The sequence below is a fragment of the Aquarana catesbeiana genome, linkage group LG03 (assembly GCF_042186555.1).
Source record: "Aquarana catesbeiana isolate 2022-GZ linkage group LG03, ASM4218655v1, whole genome shotgun sequence".
Lineage (NCBI taxonomy): Eukaryota > Metazoa > Chordata > Amphibia > Anura > Ranidae > Aquarana > Aquarana catesbeiana.
In genome coordinates, this window is record NC_133326.1 from 741,590,046 (window position 1) to 741,605,062 (window position 15,017).

Consider the following 15,017-nt stretch of genomic DNA (forward strand, 5'->3'; position numbering starts at 1 on the left):
GCTGAATCCTCGGGTTCCACGGTGGGACAGGAGAGCCTGAGAAAACCATGGAAGACAGCAGAGGGAGACATTCCCTCTCACTGCTTGTAAAAGCAGTCTAGCGACTAATTAGCCACTAGGATTGCTTTTACATGAAAGCCGACCGCTGGCTGAAATGAAAGATACCAAGATGATGCCTAAACCTGCAGGCATCATTTCAGTATAACCACTCAAAGTCCAGCAACATACCAGTATGGTCCTTGTTGGGCATATATTGTAATGTTCTTTTTTTTCATGCAGCCATGAAAAAATCGGTGGTATGCCCACCATTAAAATACTGCTCTTCATCCACCCACTTCTAATGATGGGCATACATGCACTGTTCTTTTTTTTTGCTCAGCCCACGGGCTGAATGGAAAAAAGAACCTAACAGATACCTCCATTCACATCGATGGATGTGGATGAAGAAATCACTGCCAAGAAAATTAAACAAAAATATATGCCCCTAATGTCCACCCCTGCCCCCATGCTTCGGCATATATGCTTTTTTTATAAGTGTGGTGGTGAAATCACCTCCTACAGTGCTGGAGTCATGGATTTACATATCGTGAGAGCAAACACGGTTGCTGTCAGAATAAATAAACCTGTGCTGCAAATGAATGGCGTACCTGCAAAGCAAACAATGGTTAACAATAAAACACAGTAACAGTACAGTACAACAGCAGTGCTAGGGACTTACTACAGCAAGATGGAGATGTGTGCATGCGCACATGGCAGCAGTGTGTGTGTGCACACGCTAACTTCTGCTTGGTGCCAATGGGCCTTTAAAAGAACAGCAGCTGCACTTGTGCAGTGCTGTTTGATCTCCAGCTTACCCGTGTTCTGAAACCTGTACCTGCTATCTGATTACCTGTACTGACCTGGCTCTGTTGACTTACCTGCTATCTCCAATCCTGACCTCGGCCTGTCCTGACTCTGCTAAAGCCTCTCCTGCATAATATCCTGTTGCCAACTACTGCCTGTCCATTTGACCTTGCTCCAGCCTGCTGCCTTGCTCTACCTGATTACCTGTGTTTCACCCGGCTTGTCTCACCCGGCTCCATCCTGCTGCTGATCCTGCATCACCCAGCTCACCGGATCGCTGACCTGCATCTTTTTTTTCTTTTTATGTTTTTTTTTCTTTTTTTTACATATTCATTGTAACTATAAACGTTCCAGGTTAGGGTCTCTCAAAATGTGATGGGCATCTAACATCTTTGGAGACCCTGTGTAAGTGTGCCCTATTAAAATCAAAATATAGGGAATGGCGCTGTGTTAAAACAGAAAGTATAAGTGTAAATTATTTCTAATTTCTAAAGTGACAAGTGCTCTAGTGCGTGATGCAATCCCTTCATAAATAAAAATAAAAAAAGTGTAAAACAACCAAAAATGTATATATATTATAAGGTGATAAATCCTTAGTTGAATTGTCAACTGTATATACAAGCAATTATAATCCCATTCAGTAAGCAAACCCAAACCTTATATTATCAACATTATAGAGCATGTGTTGGCAATACCTTATATAAATCCACTGATTAAGAAATGCAAAGTGACAAGTGCCAAATATAAAAAACCCGTGGTTATCAAACCACAGTGCAGTAATGTGCAAAAAATGTTAAAAATTATAAATAATCAATTATATAAAAAACTTCAACTGTGTATGAAAAAAATATAGTCCCATATACTATTTAGTGTAAAAAGTTCATAATAGTAATACAATGTGCAGTGCAACAAATACCCATGGAAATCATATAACGTATTTCCCAGGAGATTCTTCTTTGATAGTGGAGAGCCGTGCAGTAGCTATTAGCAATCTCCCCCCGATGTGATTGCACTCACCGGAGCGCTCTGCCCCTGCAGGGGTATGAGCGTGTGATGTTAATCCTCAACTGTTAATCGCTCCGATTCCACAGGTGCCGGTATCCTTCCACGTGGCCCAATCCAGATAAACCACTCGCAGGGAGGAGGGGGGACTCGCTGTCCCTTGTTGTAATACAGATCCCAGCCGGACATCCACTTTAATGTGTTAAATAAAAAAATTAAAAAATTCCACATAGCGTAACTCTGTTTATAATTAATTAATTTATTTGTGTAAAACAGTCCAAACACTAAGACTGAATCCACACTGACAAATAAAAATACTTAAAATTGGTGTTCTAAAAGAGGAGAGGGAGCTTACAGGCTCACTAACTCTCCACGCGATCCAGGGACGCAGCGCTACTGAGAACCGCCGCTTGCATTCCACCGGTTGGGTTTCCGGAACCACGATACACGGAAGTGACGTTGTGTGTGCCAAGATAGTCCCGCCTTATGCGTTTCGTCATACGGACGTCAGCGGAGGCGCTGCCATCTTGGCACTCCCAACGTCTTATATCTAGGGTGTAGTCATCGCTGCAGCCAATCACCTCCCGGATGCTGTAAACACACATCCAGCGGTATAAATTAGCACCTTAGTTGCTAGGGAGAATTGGGCATAGACCAAGTAGGTAAACGAGAAGGAAATTCCCCTAATACTGGACTTTAAAGGCACGTATGGAAAAACATAAGAAAAATTGTATAATATATAAACAATAATTTATTCATTTCAAAAACATCATAAAAGCATCAATAGCAGTATAACATACAGTGAAAGGAATGTGATTCATGCGTTTGTACATATATGGGATATTGATACCAATGTACTTGCACCCGACGCGTTTCAGAGTTGTTTAGCCTCCTTCTTCAGGGGTGGATGTAAGTTTAGCAAGAGTTTCTAAATTGAAAGTAATGTGTTTAACAAAGAAATAATGAGTATATGTACATATCAGACCATAAGGACATAAGTACATGCTGAATTTTTTATTTCATTACACTTACATTGGCATTATGTAGGCTAGCTTCGCATTCCAAAACAGTTTAAAAACAAAGGCGCTGACACTGTCTGCCCATCCAGCGTATTCCCAATTGTGATAGGTAGGGGTTGATTAACATATCCAAGATGTTGATACGTCATAGATAGCAGATGAAGATATTTAGGTATGGATGTATATAGATAGTTTAATTCCTCAGAAATTAGAGGAAAGGCCCCCAAATGTGGGGTGTAGAGAAAATATGCACCTGAAATTCCACTGAGGCCGAATGCGGGTCCTGTAGAATGTGAGAATATAAAAGTATGTGATGGCCAGTCATGGATTGAAAATTCATATAAAGTAGGATGTAAGAAAAATCTTATAGTAGTAGGGGTACAACATACCTGATAGAACTACTGTAGAGGATTCAAGGGAGTATGAGACGGGTGGCTGATATAAGCTGAATTAATCTTGGGTAGCTAAAAAGTATTGACACAGGGGGGAGGAAAATATGAAAGTATCATTAGATAAATGTGTGCTTTATCCAACTGAATGTTACTAATAGTTTAAAGTGTAATGTATAGATATATTTCACAGGTTTGTGCAATCCAATATATCTGGATTGTCCTTGGTTAAATGATAATAGTTAAATAGTATTTACATCAGTGGGGGAAGGGGAGAAAAAACAAAGGAAGCAAAGGGAAAAAGTCCCAGTTGCAGCCATAAAATGATGTCTTCTGGCTAAACAATACAGCTATAGACAGTAATATGGCATCAAGGTTTGAATAAAGCATACATGGTTTGTTTAAGTGTTACTTACTTTGTATGTAAGATCACTGGACATCAGCTCAGACCGACAGCGATCTGCACACAGCAGCAGACGCTCGGTGTGAGCGGTACTCGGTATAAGAAGCCCTCCTCGCCAATCAGCTGTTGGTATAATAGCCAACAGCTGATTGTCTGTGGCAGAGGAGGGGCGGACACGCTAAGGATGGCCTCCCGGGTGGACTGAGCGCCGCCAGATTCCCCCCGCTCATGCGTGAGCATTCACGATGAGGCGTGGCCACACCCACTCCACCCGTCGACACGTCTGGCTTCCCCGGCGGACTGCGCATGCCCGCTGGGGTCGCAAGATGGAGGACAGTGTAAACAACACTGTAACCTCACACAACACCGCCATGAGCTTGGACCGCTCAGGCGGCTTTGTGTGCCGGGCGAATTTCAGATCACGGATTGAAATTGTGAATAAGGGCACAAAAGGCCGTACACAAAGTGAAAAGTATTGTAAATATATCACAGTTTTGGGAAGCGCCGCTGACTGACAGTATTTTACAGGCTGGGATTTTATATGCACAATAAAAACAGATTATACACAATAACCAAAATGGATATATATGGGGGTTACACTACTTTATATACGCTGGGTTGACAGATATTGGAGTTGCATACATACAAAGATAGTATTTCTCGGGCCTAGACTATATAGAGGCAAATGATTACACTAGGCAAGTATGTGTACAGTCTGCAATTGAAATGTACATTATGTATGGCATAGTTGTATGTCATAAAGGGGGGGGCAGGGGGCGGGGGGCAGACAGGTTTAGATGACATACAAGGGAGGGAGCAGTGATATCAAAAGGATGTTTGTATATTCAGAAGGCAAATAGCCCAGGTATTATAAAGGTGGTCATTTTAATCATTGCTCCCTGCCACCTGACGAAAAGCCTTTAAGAAAAGGCTTGAACCAGATGGCTTTGTTCAAGCCTGGGGGTTGGGTAGCTCTTAAATTGTATATCCAGCGGGATTCCAGCTGTAACAGTATCTTATTCCAGTCACCTCCCCTAGACCCCGGGTGTACCCGGTCTAAAATAAGGAATTTAATCTTTGGAAATTTGCCATTATGCACTATTGTAGTATGTCTCCCTAGTGGGAGATCAGGATCGCAGGTTTCCATGCTCAATATGTGTCTATATGCTCTCTTCCAGAATTCTATTTTCATTTTTCCTATATAGAAACATGTACACTCGCATAGGAGCATATAGATCACCCCGTGCGTTTTGCAATTAGCGAAGTGTTTAGGATGGAAAGTCTGACCGTTCGGAAGTGTCGGGTTTTTGTCTGTGAGCATATATTTACAGTAGTTGCAGTTTCCACATTTAAAAGTTCCCTTGTACTTGCAGTGGGATTTGTCTACTTCCCCCTTGAATTCACTTGGAGTGACTTTGTCTCTCAATGAAGTGGTTCGTTTGAAGGTAAAAAGGGGTCTCTGTGGGACCAATGGCCCCAATGTGGGATCACACTGTAGCATATGCCAGTATCTTTTCACAATATTTCTGACTTGTCTATGTTGATTATTGTATTTAGTGATAATCCTAATGGTGTCCATATCCTTTTTGCCAGTTTTATTAACTTTTTCAGAGTACAGTAACTCGTTTCTTGGCTGTAAAAGGCCTTTTTTAAAAGAGTGTTTAAATGACGCATGGGAATAGCCCCTATATCAAGGAGGACATCAACCCTGCAGGATTGCGAGTCCAGATCTTCCCCACATTGGAAGGCTTGGACTCGGAATTTAAAACCAAATGGGAACAAGCTCTGCGGGCATGTTCCCAAAGTTTAATGGAAATCCTAATTGAGGAATACAGAAAGAGATCCACTACCCTAGACACAGACATTGTAGCTCTCTGCAATAAATTACAACAATTGAAAACTCAGAGACCCCTCACTAACAAAGAGGACAGACTTAAAATACATTTAGAGACATTTAATAAGGATATACTTATAAAAAAACAACAGAAACTCACTCGGGACAGGAATGCTTTCAGAGAGGGGAAAGCATACAAATGGACCCAAAATAGATCTAACCAAAACAAAAACTACCAGTATCAGGGACACCAAGTCACTCCCTCACAATCCACTTCTAACCTACCTCAAACTCACACCCAAATTTTTCAGAAACCAAATCTAGGACAGAGCACTAAACGCACATTTCGCGGGGACCCTAACGAGGGACAACAGGCGAAGAAATTTTAAAAAAATTCAAAACAGTGTGATCCCACATTGGGGCCATTGGTCCCACAGAGACCCCTTTTTACCTTCAAACTGTCAGAACATTTGGGGTTAAAAGAATTTATATTCTTATATATATAGGCCTTTATATTGTATATTTTTCAAATGAACATGAGAGGAGCCATTTTGGCTCTAAAGTTGAATCAGAGTTCATAGCCCATGAATAGGCATTGTTGCAAAAGTTGCTTTATATCTTGAGACTGTGTAAAAATACCGGTATCCCAGGTTATATATCTTTTGTCTTTGACACTTATAGATAAGGGGAGTTGGTACAAACTTACACAGCCTGCAAAACTAAACAGTATTTTCAAGAACAAACCACGTAACAAAAAGGGCTTATCCACAAATGATATATTTTAAATAATAATGTTTCTTTTATACATCTTTACAATGTATCTGTATTAGGTAACATTATATAAACTTGGTTTCTTTCTTTATATATATATATATATATATATGCAATTATGGTATCTTATTTAGGAAACCATTCATAAATAACTGGTAGGCTTATCGTAAGAATCCTGACTACACTTTCATGGCATTTACAACCCCAGTTAATTGTGTGGGGTATATTTTCTCATACACATATATTTTAAGAAGCGCCAGGACGGCTGGGGATATTAACACTTGATTGTCAACCATTAGACAATTAGTGGTGTTTTGCTAAGCCAAGGTCAGAAGGTTATGTCAATCACATTAAAAGTAATTTCTGATCCAACACCGCCCCTAAAAGGCTAAAATTGGTAATTATTCAAAATGGCGTTGGTCTTGGTTGTCAAGGTAACATAGGTAATTCCATTGTCATATGACATCATCCATTACATAGTAATGAGACCCACACCCACTTTTGGGGTGAGATAAAAAGGAGAGACAGATAGCAAAAGTGAGAGCGATGGGAAGATCTGGAGGAGCTCTGAGGATGACTGGACAGGTCTATCTCTAAGGTGGAAAGAAGTCTCTTTTGGGACTTGCTTCTCAAACTGACAGAATTCTTAAAGACCTGGTAAAGTATTAATGTTTCCAATGTATACCTTTTTAGGTAATTGAAGTTTGGTTGAGCATATTCCTGACTAACCCAATCCATTGTTAGTTCTGCTTTGGAGTGAAATGAATTCTAACTGCAGTATGAATTTGTTTTGCTTCTAAACCAAGAGATATATATTGTTATATCTCATAATACTGACTTCAAAGTTTTAGAATTGGATTGGTTATAGTATGTGTTAAACCATTGATTCATTCTAAATCTAAAATATAAGCTTTGATTAAATTATCAAGCTGTGCACAATATAACAATTTTGTTTGTGCATTTAAGAGTGTAATAAGAAGGTCTGTTGGTTTTGAGAAGACATCACATCATAGTATTAAGGTAAACAATATTTGTTTACACAAGTCCGTGAAGTCACGGAAGGCTATTCACAAGTTACCAGGTTTAAAATGTACAAGTATCATTTAAGTATTGAAATGTGGTATTTTGTTATAAGAAATTGAATAAGAGAACTGTGAATATTATCTGAACCATCATTTATCTTTGATATGTAGAAGTATATCCATTTATTTGTTTTATCACGAAATATACCTGATATTATTTTGCACTGTATTTTTAGTTAATAAATATATTTTTTTAAGCAACATCATTTGTATCACTTGTCTTCAAAATAGCACGGATAAACGAACTTGAATTTCTTGTTGGTATTGGTAGAAAATTGTAAATCTCCCAAATTAAAGATTTGCATATTTTCATGATTACAATACTATTTTATTATTTCAGTATAAACATTCTGACAAAACGAACCACTTCATTGAGAGACAAAGTCACTCCAAGTGAATTCAAGGGGGAAGTAGACAAATCCCACTGCAAGTACAAGGGAACTTTTAAATGTGGAAACTGCAACTACTGTAAATATATGCTCACAGACAAAAACCCGACACTTCCGAATGGTCAGACTTTCCATCCTAAACACTTCGCTAATTGCAAAACGCACGGGGTGATCTATATGCTCCTATGCGAGTGTACATGTATCTATATAGGAAAAATGAAAATAGAATTCTGGAAGAGAGCATATAGACACATATTGAGCATGGAAACCTGCGATCCTGATCTCCCACTAGGGAGACATACTACAATAGTGCATAATGGCAAATTTCCAAAGATTAAATTCCTTATTTTAGACCGGGTACACCCGGGGTCTAGGGGAGGTGACTGGAATAAGACACTGTTACAGCTGGAATCCCGCTGGATATACAATTTAAGAGCTAGCCAACCCCCAGGCTTCAACAAAGCCATCTGGTTCAAGCCTTTTCTTAAAGGCTTTTCGTCAGGTGGCAGGGAGCAATGATTAAAATGACCACCTTTATAATACCTGGGCTATTTGCCTTCTGAATATACAAACATCCTTTTGATATCACTGCTCCCTCCCTTGTATGTCATCTAAACCTGTCTGCCCCCCGCCCCCTGCCCCCCCCTTTATGACATACAACTATGCCATACATAATGTACATTTCAATTGCAGACTGTACACATACTTGCCTAGTGTAATCATTTGCCTCTATATAGTCTAGGCCCGAGAAATACTATCTTTGTATGTATGCAACTCCAATATCTGTCAACCCAGTGTATATAAAGTAGTGTAACCCCCATATATATCCATTTTGGTTATTGTGTATAATCTGTTTTTATTGTGCATATAAAATCCCAGCCTGTAAAATACTTTCAGTCAGCGGCGTTTCCCAAAACTGTGATATATTTACAATACTTTTCACTTTGTGTACGGCCTTTTGTGCCCTTATTCACAATTTCAATCCGTGATCTGAAATTCGCCCGGCACACAAAGCCGCCTGAGCGGTCCAAGCTCATGGCGGCGTTGTGTGAGGTTACAGTGTTGTTTACACTGTCCTCCATCTTGCGACCCCAGCTGGCATGCGCAGTCCGCCGGGGAAGCCAGACATGTCGGCGGGTGGAGTGGGCGTGGCCATGCTCGCGCATGCGCGGGGGGAATCTGGCGGCGCTCAGTCCATCCGGGAGGCCATCCTTAGCGTGTCCGCCCATCCTCTGCCACAGACAATGAGCTGTTGGCTATTATACCAACAGCTGATTGGCGAAGAGGGCTTCTTATACCGAGTACCGCTCACACCGAGCGTCTGCTGCTGTGTGCAGGACGCTGTCGGTCTGAGCTGATGTCCAGTGATCTTACATACAAAGTAAGTAACACTTAAACAAACCATGTATGCTTTATTCAAACCTTGATGCCATATTACTGTCTATAGCTGTATTGTTTAGCCAGAAGACATCATTTTATGGCTGCAACTGGGACTTTTTCCCTTTGCTTCCTTTGTTTTTTCTCCCCTTCACTCACTGATGTAAATACTATTTAACTATTATCATTTAACCAAGGACAATCCAGATATATCTGGATTGCACAAACCTTTGAAATATATCTATACATTACACTTTAAACTATTAGTAACATTCAGTTGGATAAAGCACACATTTATCTAATGATACTTTCATATTTTCCTCCCCCCTGTGTCAATAATTTTTAGCTACCCAAGATTAATTCAGCTTATATCAGCCACCCGTCTCATACTCCCTTGAATCCTCTACAGTAGTTCTATCAGGTATGTTGTACCCCTACTACTATAAGATTTTTCTTACATCCTACTTTATTTGAATTTTCAATCCATGACTGGCCATCACATACTTTTATATTCTCACATTCTACAGGACCCGCATTCGGCCTCAGTGGAATTTCAGGTCCATATTTTCTCTACACCCCACATTTGGGGGCCTTTCCTCTAATTTCTGAGGAATTAAACTATCTATATACATCCATACCTAAATATCTTAATCTGCTATGTATGAAGTATCAACATCTTGGATATGTTAATCAACCCCTACCTATCACAATTGGGAATACGCTGGATGGGCAGACAGTGTCAGCGCCTTTGTTTTTAAACTGTTTTGGAATGCGAAGCTAGCCTACATAATGCCAATGTAAGTGTAATGAAATAAAAAAATTCAGCATGTACTTATGTCCTTATGGTCTGATATGTACATATACTCATTATTTCTTTGTTAAACACATTACTTTCAATTTAGAAACTCTTGCTAAACTTACATCCACCCCTGAAGAAGGAGGCTAAACAACTCTGAAACGCGTCGGGTGCAAGTACATTGGTATCAATATCCCATATATGTACAAACGCATGAATCACATTCCTTTCACTGTATGTTATACTGCTATTGATGCTTTTATGATGTTTTTGAAATGAATCAATTATTGTTTATATATTTTACAATTCTTCTTATGTTTTTCCATACGTGCCTTTAAAGTCCAGTATTAGGGGAATTTCCTTCTCGTTTACCTACTTGGTCTAGGCCCAATTCTCCCTAGCAACTAAGGTGCTAATTTATACCGCTGGATGTGTGTTTACAGCATCCGGGAGGTGATTGGCCGCAGCGATGACTACACCCTAGATATAAGACGTTGGGAGTGCCAAGATGGCAGCGCCTCCGATGACGTCCGTATGACGAAACGCATAAGGCGGGACTATCTTGGCACACACAACGTCACTTCCGTGTATCGTGGTTCCGGAAACCCAACCGGTGGAATGCAAGCGGCGGTTCTCAGTAGCGCTGCGTCCCTGGATCGCGTGGAGAGTTAGTGAGCCTGCGAGCTCCCTCTCCTCTTTTAGAACACCAATTTTAAGTATTTTTATTTGTCAGTGTGGATTCAGTCTTAGTGTTTGGACTGTTTTACACAAATAAATTAATTAATTATAAACAGAGTTACGCTATGTGGAATTTTTTAATTTTTTTATTTAACACATTAAAGTGGATGTCCGGCTGGGATCTGTATTACAACAAGGGACAGCGAGTCCCCCCTCCTCCCTGCGAGTGGTTTATCTGGATTGGGCCACGTGGAAGGATACCGGCACCTGTGGAATCGGAGCGATTAACAGTTGAGGATTAACATCACACGCTCATACCCCTGCAGGGGCAGAGCGCTCCGGTGAGTGCAATCACATCGGGGGGAGATTGCTAATAGCTACTGCACGGCTCTCCACTATCAAAGAAGAATCTCCTGGGAAATACGTTATATGATTTCCATGGGTATTTGTTGCACTGCACATTGTATTACTATTATGAACTTTTTACACTAAATAGTATATGGGACTATATTTTTTTCATACACAGTTGAAGTTTTTTATATAATTGATTATTTATAATTTTTAACATTTTTTGCACATTACTGCACTGTGGTTTGATAACCACGGGTTTTTTATATTTGGCACTTGTCACTTTGCATTTCTTAATCAGTGGATTTATATAAGGTATTGCCAACACATGCTCTATAATGTTGATAATATAAGGTTTGGGTTTGCTTACTGGATGGGATTATAATTGCTTGTATATACAGTTGACAATTCAACTAAGGATTTATCACCTTATAATATATATACATTTTTGGTTGTTTTACACTTTTTTTATTTTTATTTATGAAGGGATTGCATCACGCACTAGAGCACTTGTCACTTTAGAAATTAGAAATAATTTACACTTATACTTTCTGTTTTAACACAGCGCCATTCCCTATATTTTGATTGTAACCTTTTTGGGGTATCACTGAGGTGTTCCCTACTCACATAGGGGGGCAGCAGTGGTTTAATAGTCTGAAGCGCAGATCCATTGATAGATTAATTTTTAAGTGTGCCCTATGACTGAGCCATGCTGTACCCTATTCTAATACTCCACTAGTGTATGGTAGTGAAGGAAACATTCACCGATACAGAGACCAGGTAGGACAGGAGGGACAATAAAAGCGGGTGTCACGCCTATAATCCACGTTTTCTACAGACATGACATCTTCTTTGGGGTGCTCTTTGGGTAGAGGTACCAGGGAGGACATCTGGAAAATGCCTGTCATACAGCCGGCTCACTGCATTTGCATAGTGAAGTTGGGCACAGCACCGTCTGGATACAAAAGGGCTGTGAAGATCTCTTCCTGGAATTTAAGGAAGGATCCAGTTCATCCTGGCGCTTTGTATAGCACATAAGCGTTCAGCAGAGCCAATTGAAATAAGCATACAGACACTTTATTGTACCAGCGTCTGGTCTTATGGGCAATTTAGTACAGCGCCATCATCTGGTCCTTGAAGTCCACCCCTCCCATGTTAACCACTTCAGCCCCGGAAGGATTTACCCCCTTCCTGACCAGAGCACTTTTTACAATTTGGCACTGCGTCGCTTTAACTGCTAATTGCGCGGTCATGCAATGCTGTACCCAAACGAAATTTGCGTCCTTTTCTTCCCACAAATAGAGCTTTCTTTCGATGGTATTTGATCACCTCTGCCGTTTTTATTTTTTGCGCTATACACGGAAAAAGACCGAAAATTTTGAAAAAAAATGATATTTTCTACTTTTTGTTCTAAAAAATATCCAATAAACTCAATTTTAGTCATACATTTAGGCCAAAATGTATTCGGCCACATGTCTGGTGAAAAAATATCAATAAGTGTATATTTATTGGTTTGCGCAAAAGTTATAGCGCCTACAAACTAGGGTACATTTTCTGGAATTTACACAGCCTTTAATTTATGACTGCCTATGTCGTTTCTTGAGGTGCTAAAATGGCAGGGCAGTACAAAACCCCCACAAATGACCCCATTTTGGAAAGTAGACACCCCAAGGAAATTGTTGAGAGGCATGTTGAGCCCATTGAATATTCATTTTTTTTGTCCCAAGTGATTGAATAATGACTAAAAAAAAAAAAAAAAATTACAAAAAGTTGTCACTAAATGATATATTGCTCACACAGGCCATGGGCATATGTGGAATTGCACCCCAAAATACATTTAGCTGCTTCTCCTGAGTACGGGGATACCACATGTGTGGGACTTTTTGGGAGCCTAGCCGCGTACGGGGCCCCGAAAACCAATCACCGCCTTCAGGATTTCTAAGGGCATACATTTTTGATTTCACTCTTCACTGCCTATCACAGTTTTGAAGGTCATAAAATGCCCAGATGGCATAAAACCCCCCCAAATGACCCCATTTTGGAAAGTAGACACCCCAAGCTATTTGCTGAGAGGCATGGTGAGTATTTTGCAGCTCTCATTTGTTTTTGAAAATAAAGAAAGACGAGAAAAAAAATTTTTTTTTTCTTTTTTCCATTTTCAAAACTTTGTGACAAAAAGTGAGGTCTGCAAAATACTCACTATACCTCTCAGCAAATAGCTTGGGGTGTCTACTTTCCAAAATGGGGTCATTTGGGGGGGTTTTGCCACCTGGGCATTCCATGGCCTCCGAAACTGTGATAGGCGGTGAAGAGTGAAATCAAAAATTCACGCCCTTAGAAAGCCTGAAGGCGGTGCTTGGTTTTCGGGGTCCCGTACGCGGCTAGGCTCCCAAAAAGTCTCACACATGTGGTATCCCCATACTCAGGAGAAGCAGCTGAATGTATTTTGGGGTGTAATTTCACATATTCCCATGTCATGTTTGAGCAATATATCATTTAGTGACAACTTTGCCACAATATAAAATATTCCATGGACTCGACATGCCTCTCAGCAAATAGCTTGGGGTGTCTACTTTCCAAAATGGGGTCATTTGGGGGGGTTTTGAACTGTCCTGGCATTTTATGCACAACATTTAGAAGCTTATGTCAGACATCACCCACTCTTCTAACCACTTGAAGACAAAGCCCTTTCTGACACTTTTTGATTACATAAAAAAATAATTTTTTTTTGCAAGAAAATTACTTTGATCCCCCAAACATTATATATTTTTTTTAAAGCAAATGCCCTACAGATTAAAATGGTGGGTGTTTCATTTTTTTTTTCACACAGTAATTGCGCAGCGATTTTTCAAACGCATTTTTTGGGGAAAAAACACACTTTTTTAAATTTTAATGCACTAAAACACACTATATTGCCTAAATGTTTGATAAAATAAAAAAGATGATCTTAGGCCGAGTACATGGATACCAAACATGACATGCTTTAAAATTGCGCACAAACGTGCAGTGGCGACAAACTAAATAAATTTTTAAAAGCCTTTAAAAGCCTTTACAGGTTACCACTTTAGATTTACAGAGGAGGTCTACTGCTAAAATTACTGCCCTCGATCTGACGTTCGCGGTGATACCTCACATGCATGGTGCAATTGCTGTTTACATTTGACGCCAGACCGACGCTTGCGTTCGCCTTAGCGCGAGAGCAGGGGGGACAGGGGTGCTTTTTTTTTTTTTATTTATTATTCTTATTTTTTTTCATCTTATTTTTAAACTGTTCCTTTCATTTTTTTTTTTTTAATCATTTTTATTGTTATCTCAGGGAATGTAAATATCCCCTATCATAGCAATAGGTAGTGACAGGTACTCTTTTTTGAAAAAATTGGGGTCTATTAGACCCTAGATTTCTCCTCTGCCCTCAAAGCATCAGACAACACCAAGATCGGTGTGATAAAATGCTTTCCCAATTTCCCAATGGCGCTGTTTACATCCGGCGAAATCTAAGTCATAAAATGCTCGTAGCTTCCAGTTTCTTAGGCCATAGAGATGTTTGGAGCCACTCTGGTCTCTGATCAGCTCTATGGTCAGCTGGCTGAATCACCGGCTGCATTCTCAGGTTCCCTGTTGAGACAGGAGAGCCAGAGAAAAACACGGAAGACGTTGGGGGGGGGGCATTCCCTCCCACTGCTTGTAAAAGCAGTCTAGAGGCTAATTAGCCACTAGGATTGCTTTTACATGAAAGCCGACCGCTGGCTGAAAAGAATGATACCAAGATGATACCTAAACCTGCAGGCATCATTCTGGTATAACCACTCAAAGTCGTGAATGGCATACCTGAAGACAAAAAAATGGTTAACAATAAAGCACAGTAAACGGTAAAGTATAAAAAATTGCATACCCGAAAAGCAAACATGATAAAACATAATAACAATAAAACATTGCAGAATAGAATACAGTAAAAAAGAGCAGAACAATAGAGAGAATAGAGAGAGAGAGAACAATAAAACGACAACTATTTTTTTTTATTTTATATTTTTGTATGTGTTTTTTTTTTTTTTACAATTTTTTTGTAACTGTAACTTTTATAACTGT

At 39.9% G+C, this 15,017-nt stretch overlaps 2 protein-coding genes across 3 annotated transcripts in view; one reads left to right on the forward strand and one right to left on the reverse strand.

Annotated features, from left to right (window-relative positions):
• Nucleotides 1-15,017, forward strand: part of LOC141133875 (NACHT, LRR and PYD domains-containing protein 12-like) — a 981,044-nt gene that overhangs the window by 434,991 nt on the left and 531,036 nt on the right. The gene's annotated exons all lie outside the window — the stretch shown is intronic.
• The window catches only part of LOC141133876 (NACHT, LRR and PYD domains-containing protein 3-like), a 169,760-nt gene that overhangs the window by 23,843 nt on the left and 130,900 nt on the right, over nt 1-15,017 (reverse strand). Inside the window, exons 7-9 of one of the 2 annotated variants that reach the window (XR_012243130.1) lie at nt 3,254-3,328; nt 2,878-3,147; nt 2,574-2,773 (exon numbers count right to left, since the gene is read on the reverse strand). The exons of the other annotated variant lie outside the window; for it this stretch is intronic. The gene's annotated coding sequence lies outside the window, so the exon portion shown is untranslated. Of the gene's footprint in view, nt 1-2,573; nt 2,774-2,877; nt 3,148-3,253; nt 3,329-15,017 lie in introns of those variants that run through there. 2 annotated transcript variants of the gene reach the window in all.